General features: G+C 48.8%; 1 pseudogene; it reads left to right on the top strand.

Annotated features, from left to right (window-relative positions):
- Positions 1–4,737: 4,737 nt before the first annotated feature.
- Positions 4,738–6,443, top strand: LOC137771021 (polyadenylate-binding protein 4 pseudogene; annotated as a pseudogene).
- The last annotated feature ends 1,252 nt before the right edge of the window (positions 6,444–7,695 follow it).

Below are 7,695 nucleotides of genomic sequence, written 5' to 3'. Positions count from 1 at the left end.
CCCTGCGTGTGGCCAGGGACCAGTTCCCAGCCAATATCTCCTCACAGAATGTCCTAAGACTCCAAACATAATCAAATCTTGCTAAAGGCAATAAATTGATTCACCTGATCACACAGCCCCTTCCAGGCAGATGTGTCTCTTTGATCACTTGGGACAACCAGACCCCACTTTCCTCTCTGAACTTCTCCAGGTCCAGAGAGTGATTTCTTCATTATCCTCATGTCGAAGGAGCTGTTATATGTAACCAGCTGGATTTTCCTACTTGGGTTTCGACTTGGGTTTTGGTCTGAAGCTGTCTCTCAGAGCTTGCAGGGTGTTAGAGACACTGAAACTATGATCTTAATTCTCACTCTAAGTCCTGCCCCAGCAAACAGAGGAACATGGTAAGAGTGGAAGGTTCTGGACCATGCCCTAGAAGAGCCTAGATTTAGGTCAAGTTTTGCCAGTAATCAGAGGAGCTGCTGTGCTCAGACCCTTTGTTCCTGTTCCTCTGCCCCCCGTCGCTGCAGCTTCCGCTGCTTTGGGGCCTACCAGCCTGAAGAAAAAGTCTGAAGTCCCCCAGTTGCTAAGGAAAGGGCAGCAATGCACTCCTACCCTCTGACTTCCATGGAGTCTCCTATCAGCTCTTTATGGCAGAATGGGTCATTCTGAAGCCCCAACCGTCCAGCCCAGCTTGAAACAAGGGTCTTCCCATCTTCCACTGGGAAGTTCTAGGGTCTGAACCATGTCCCTTCATCAGATATGGGAGGCCACCTCCTTGCACTGACCCGGATCTTCCTCTTGACACGTGTGCTTCCAGATAAGGGGATGGGTGTAAGTTAAGCTGGGACACGGGAATAGGTCTCAGGCCTTCCCCGGGACTGACATCTCCACGGATTCTCTAGGGATGAGCTGGATGTGGGGCAAAGATCCTGCAAGAGGAGGCTGGTCTAGGGAAATGCATCTTTAAACCTTGCGATCCAGTGCTCTGTTGTGAAACCTTGGGCTCCTGGTCAAAACCTCAGGCACCATCCCTCCCTACTCCCGCGTTCCTAAGCCCCAGAGATTAACCACAGAAGTTAAAAGGAAAGGAGCTCTGTGTGCCCACTGGTATCTTCTGGGATTAGTGAGATGGGGGGACTTTTTTTTAATCCCAAGGATTTTCACTATAGGAAACAGAATCTCTTCCAACTTGATTCTGGGTAAAGTATTCATTATAACATGAATATACTGAGCATTATGCAGTCCACGAAGGCAGGTGTACAGCAGATTGTACATCACAAAAGAGAACCATCAAACAAGCAAGGTTGTAGCAACATAAGGGTTTTGTTGTTGAAATAGGGACGGAATCCCTTGGGGAGCCCTGGCAAAGCAGTACCCTCAGAAGCACACCTGGGAAAGATATTTTCTGAGGGCCATCCATCCCTGACCCTCACCTAAACTTTTTCCAATGAAAAAGCTGTGTGCCTGCTAGAACAACCAGACTTTCAGCTATTCCATCAGGGTCAGGCAAGTGGAGGCCAAAGAGGCGTTGCAGAAGGGATGAAACTGACAGAGAAACCCAGTTCTACAAGACTTACTGAAGAGCCACAGTGCAGTAGGGAAGGGCCAGCCTGCCAAAGTCGCTCCTGTTCTTTTCCCATCCCCCTTCTCTCGCAATTCTTTTGACTTTTATACATATAAGGCCAAGCCACTTTCCACTCTTTCTTTCCCTTTTCCTGATAAAAAAAAAGGAAGAAAAGAACAATCAACAAGAACCCACAGTCCCTGTATTTTATATTTGTCATCTCCATTTACCTCTACAATAACCTTATAAAGAGGTACATTTATTTTCAGTTTACAGATGAAGAACCCGAAATTCAGACATATTAGGTAACTTAGCCAATATCACATAACTCGTAAGTAGCAGAGCCCAGAGGCCAACCCATTCTAGCAGAAGCCAAGGTCTGTGTTCTTTCCACTATACATGGACTGCCTTTACATCGGTACAAAAGTTTGGGTAGGAATCGTAAAAGAAACCATTCTCTCTCATTTATTCCCATTTGGAGCGCCCAATTTAAGAATGGGACCCCACATACGGAGTGAGTTTTCTTTGAGCTTCCCCATCCAACGAAACTCGATTTCCACGTCTTTCATGGGCCTCAAGCTCTGCCGTGCCACAAACCTCACGCAACTTTTATGGCTTCTTTACTTTATGTGCCTTTTTTTTTTTTTTTAACCGCTTACCTGTATTGAAAAACCTTCTCTTGTTCCTGGGTACGGTGACTACCCTATGATACTTATTTCTAGCAGAAGGTCACCCTCCGTAGGAGACAATAATAGCAAATAACTGATAAGAACGTATACTTTGCACTCTCCGCCTCCGGTCGCGGCAGCCTCCGCTGCTCTCAAGCCTAGCACCCTGAAAAAAAAAAAAGAAGAAAAGGTTTTTTTAAAAACCCTAAAACGCTTTAAAATCTAAAAAAAGACGGGGGCGGGAGAGCGAATCCTCCTCGGAGAACCCGCGGGGAAGTCACTTTTGCACGCTTCCAGCACCTGGGCGACCGCTGGTCCCCGACCACAAGGCTAGCTGTGAGCCGCCCGCGTGCCCGGCCCCACGCGCCTCCGCCCGCCGCCCTCGCCCGCGCACACCGCGTGTCCGCGCCCCAGGCGTCCGCCCACCACGCGTCTGCGCACCAGATGTCCGCCCACCACGTGTCCGCGCACCACGCGTCCGCCCACCACGTTTCCGCGCACTACGTGTCCGCTCACCACGTGTCCGCGCACCACGTCTCCGGGCACCAGGCGTCCACGCACCACGTTTCCGCGCACTACGTGTCCCCCCACCACGCATCTGCGCACCAGGCGTCCGCCCACCACGTGTTCGCCCACCACCTGTCCGCGCACCACGCCTCAGCGCTGCTTTGCTTCTACGTGGGAGGCGGCTTGCCCTCGCCGAGTCGGCATTTACGTATGTTTGGTTTCCCTCTTCCCCGGGCTGCTGTAATTTTAAACCCCGGGAGCCCGAAACCTGTGTTTATACAGAAATGCGTTTCTCGAGGCCACCGTGCGTACCCTTCGGTTGCCTCTTGAAGTATTTGTGTCGTTTGCAGGGGAGTCCCCGTTTTAATTGTGTGTGTGTGTGTGTGTGTGTGTGATTCAACGCATAATGACATGTATTAAAATTTTAAAATACACACAGGAAAACAATGCTACATCTTTTTAGAAGCCACCCTCATACTCAAAGACATACCAGACACATTAGAATGGAAGGGAGGGAACGAGAATGGAGACAAGGGACGAGAGGAGAGAGTCCTCGTTCTGATCAGTGATTACAAGGTGCTGTGAAGTCATTGGGAAAGAGTAGCTCCATTCTGGGATCTTGAGAACAACAATATAAACGGACAGTCAAATGGATTAATAATGTAAGTTGATCAGGAAGGAGCTCCCTGAAGAAATGGCATTTCACTTGAGACTTGAAGAATAATGGTTACTGATCTCAGGTGGTACATTTTCTTTCATTTCTTTTTTTTTTTTTTTTTGGAGTAAAATTGTTTTACAATGTTGTGATAGTTTCTGCTATACAATGAAGTAAATCAGCTATATGTATATCCCCTCCCTCTTGGACCTCCCTCCCACCCCCCCATCCCACCCATCTAGGTGGTCACAGAGCACTGAGCTGTGCTCTACAGCAGGTTCCCACTAGCTATCTGTTTTACACATGGTAGTGTATGTCAAACCTAATCTCCCAATCCGTCCCACCCTCCCCTTCTCCCCCATGTCCACATGTCCGTTCTCTACATCTACATCTCTATTCCTGACCTACAAATAGGTTCATCTGTACCATTTTTCTAGATTCCACATATATGCGTTAATATACGATACTTGTTTTTCTCTTTCTGACTTAATTCACTCTGTATGACAGACTCTGGGTCCATCCACATCTCTACAGATGACCCAATTTCATTCCTTTTTATGGCTGAGTAATATTCCATTGTATATATGTGCCACATCTTCTTTATCCATTCATCTGTCATTGGACATTTAGGTTGTTTCCATGTCCCGGCTATTATAAATAGTGCTGCAGTGAACACTGGGGTACATGTGTCCTTTTAAATTATGGTTTTCTCAGGGTACATGCCCAATAGTGGGATTGCTGGGTCTTATGGTAGTTCTGTTTTTAGTTTTTTAAGGAACCTCCATACTGTTCTCCATAGTGGCTGCACCAATTTACATTCCCACCAACAGTGCAAGAGGGTTCCCTTTTCTCCGCACCCTTTCCAGCATTTATTGTTTGTAGACTTTTTGATGATGCCCATTCTGACCGGTGTGAGGTGATACCTCATTGTAGTTTTGATTTGCATTTCTCTAATAATTAGTGATGTTGAGTGTCTTTTCATGTGCCTCTTGGCCATCTGTATGTCTTATCTGGTGAAATGTCTGTTTAGGTCTTCCACCCATTTTTTAATTGGGTGGTTTGGTTTTTTGATATTGAGCTCCATGAGCTGTTTGTATATTTTGGAGATTAATCCTTTGTCCGTTGCTTCAGGCCAGGACAGCTGAATATTAACAGACTCCCGGGGAGGGCCATATGAGCTTTGAGAGCCTGCGGTTTGGCAGTCTCTTGGGAGCCAGCCCCGAACTGCTCTCTCTGGTCCTCGGAGCCCCCTCCAGCTTCTCTCAGCTTCAGGCCACGGCTCCGAGCAGAGCCCCTGTTGTCCTGTGTGGTCCCGCTAAGAAGTCCTCCTGGCAGGTCTGGGAGCGGTCGGGGCTGGGGAGATGAGCGCTGCTGCCAGCGGCTACCCCACGGCCCCCCGTGTGTGGGTAACCTGCACTCTCACATCACTGAGGCCTCGCTGTGAGCAAAGTTCAGCCCTACGGGGCCTGTGCTGTCCGCCCACGTGGGCCACTCCCTGGGTTCTGCCTGCGTCCACTTCCAGCAGCCGGCTGAGCGGGCCTTGGAGACCACGAACTTTGATGTGAGTAAGGGAAAGCTGACCCGTATCACGTGGCCTCAGAGGATCCCTCTTTGAGAAAACCTGGCGTGGGAAACGTCTTCATCAAGAACCTGGACAAATCTGTACGTATCAAGGCACTTCGTGATTCTTTTTCTGCTTTTGGAAACATTCGGTCCTGCAAGGTCCTGCAAGGTAGGGTGTGATGAGACTGGCCCTAAGGGTTATTCCTTTGACCCAAGAGGCTGCCGACAAAGCCATCGAGAAGATGAAGGCCATGACCCTCAGTGACCATAAAGTGTCTGTGGGCAGATTCAAGTCTCGAAAAGAGCGGGAAGCCAAGCTTGGAGCCAAAGCCAAGGAATTCACCAACGTTTACATCAAAAACCTTGGGGAAGAGGTGGATGATGAGAGACTGAAAGAGCTACTCAGCCAGTTTGGTAAGACCCTAGCGTCAAGGTAAGTGAGAGATCCCAGTGGGAAATCCAAAGGCTTCGGCTTTGTGAGTCACAAAAAACACCAGGATGCCAGTAAGGCCTTGGAAGAGACAAATGGAAAAGCAATCAGTGGGAAAGTCGTTTTCCTCGGCCGTGCACAGAAGAAAGTGGATCGGCAGGCCCCGTTGAAGCGGAAGTTTGAACAGCTGCAACAGGAGAGAATTAGTCGCTGTCAGGGGGTGAATCTCTACATTAAGAACTTGGATGACACCAGTGATGATGAGAAGTTCAGGAAGAGTTTTCTCCTTTTGGATCAATCGCCAGTGCTAAGGGGACGCGGGAGGATGGGAGAAGCAAGGGTTTGGCTTTGTCTGCTCCACATCCCCCCAAGAGGCAAGCGGAGCAGTCACTGAGCAGATGCATCGTGGGCTCCAAGCCACTGTGTGTCACCCTAGCCCAGAGAAGGGAACAGAGAAAGGCTCACCTGACCAACCAGTATAAGCAGCAGGTGGCCAGGATGAGAGTGCCCCCCACCAATGCCATCTTAAATCAGTGCCAGCCTGCCGCTGGGGGCTACTTTGTGCCAGCAGTTCCACGGGCTCAGGGAAGCCCTCCGTGTTACACACCTAACCATCTAGCACAGATGAGACCTCATCCACGCTGGCAGCAAGGCTTCCAAGGAATGCCAAGCGCTATATGCCAGTCTGGGCCTCGTCCAGCTCTTCGCCATCTGGCTCCATCTGGGTCTGAGTGCCCCGACTGCTTGGCTATGGACTTTGGTGGCTAGTGCTGCCTAGCAAGGTCTGACGGACAGCTGCCCATCTGGAGGCGTTCCCCCGGCTCTGCAGAACTTACCACCTCGTGCTGCTGCACCTTACAAGTCCACCTCAAGCGTATCCCTCACCCTGCCGTACAGCCTCTGCAGGCACCCCAGCCTGCAGTCCACGCGCAGGGGCAGGAGCCGCTGAGCGCATCCACGCGGGCCGCCGCAGCACCTGCGCCCCTCCACCCCGCCAGGAACGGAAGCAGGTGCTGCTCGGGTGGACGTTTGCTCCAGCTCATCCAGAGCGTGCACTCAGAAACCCCCTTATGAGGGAGGGAGTGGGCAGGTCACTCAGTGGTGCACTAGGACCGTCGGTGGTGCTGGAGAACATCTGTTTCCTTGATCTGAGTGGTGGTTACGCAGTGTTTGCTGTATGTTCAGTCACTAAGCTACGTCTGTGATTTGTTCATTTTTCTTTATGTGTATTAAATTTCATCTTTTATCAATAGTTTATGTTAAAAGTTTAAAAATAAGAACCATGGCAGAGCACAGAGGATTTTTAGGATAGGGTAACGATCCTGTATGATACTACAATGGTGGATAGATGTTATACATTTGTCAAAACTCACAGAATATACAACACCACAGGTGAAACTTAGTGTAAACTATAGATTTGGAGGGATACTGTGTGTCAATGTAGGTTCGTCGTTTGTAACAAACGTACCACTCTGGTGCAGGGTGTCGATGATGGAGGTGGTTGTACGCGTGTGGGAACAGGAGGGAGCTGTCTGCACTTTCTACTCAATTTTCCTGTGAACCTAAAACTGCTCTAAAAAATGGACTTTATAGATTCACAGGCATAGAGAACAGACTTGTGATTGCTAAGGGTGGAGTGGGGGAGAGACGGATTGGGAGTTTGGGGTTAACAGATGCAAACTATTACATATAGAATGGATAAACAACAAGGCCCTACTGTATAGCACAGGGAACTATATTCAATATCCTGTAATATACCATAATGGGAAAGAAAAACATAATTTTAAAATGGAGTTTAAGTCATTGCACTCAGGAAGGGTCTGACTAGTGAATGAGGCAACTGAAAAGGAAGCATGCTCCTTAAACAGGGTAATTCATTTAGGGCTACGTAGGATGTGCAGTGGATGTTTTTTTCTCAAAGGTAAAGATGATAATAAGGAGGGCATGAGAATTCTAGCAAATTAAGGTAAAGGAAGAAAGCACCAACAGAGCAACACTGAATCCATTTGTGTTTCCCTGGCAACTTAGCCCAACAAGACCTTGGGCAGAAGGTGGGAACACTTGGCTCACTTAGGAGAAACTCCTGCCCGAAGGTCGGGACGGTAGTTTAATCAGGACATCTGTAGGTGGAAAGGAAAGAGTCTGTCCTGAACACATACGGATCCCCAGACACATATTAGATCTGCTTTTCCAGAACTGTGTGTAGGAGGGACTCAGAAGTATTTAGAAAATGTTAGGTTCATAGTTCCCATATTCCCCAATGCACAACTGAACAATCTAAAATATATGGAGGACAGAGTTCCGAACTGAGTATTAAGACAGCTGA

The sequence above is a fragment of the Eschrichtius robustus genome, chromosome 10 (genome assembly GCF_028021215.1).
Source record: "Eschrichtius robustus isolate mEscRob2 chromosome 10, mEscRob2.pri, whole genome shotgun sequence".
NCBI classification, from domain to species: Eukaryota; Metazoa; Chordata; class Mammalia; order Artiodactyla; family Eschrichtiidae; genus Eschrichtius; species Eschrichtius robustus.
The sequence above is the reverse complement of the archived record's forward strand: the minus strand, read 5'-3'. Positions and strand labels throughout refer to the sequence as shown.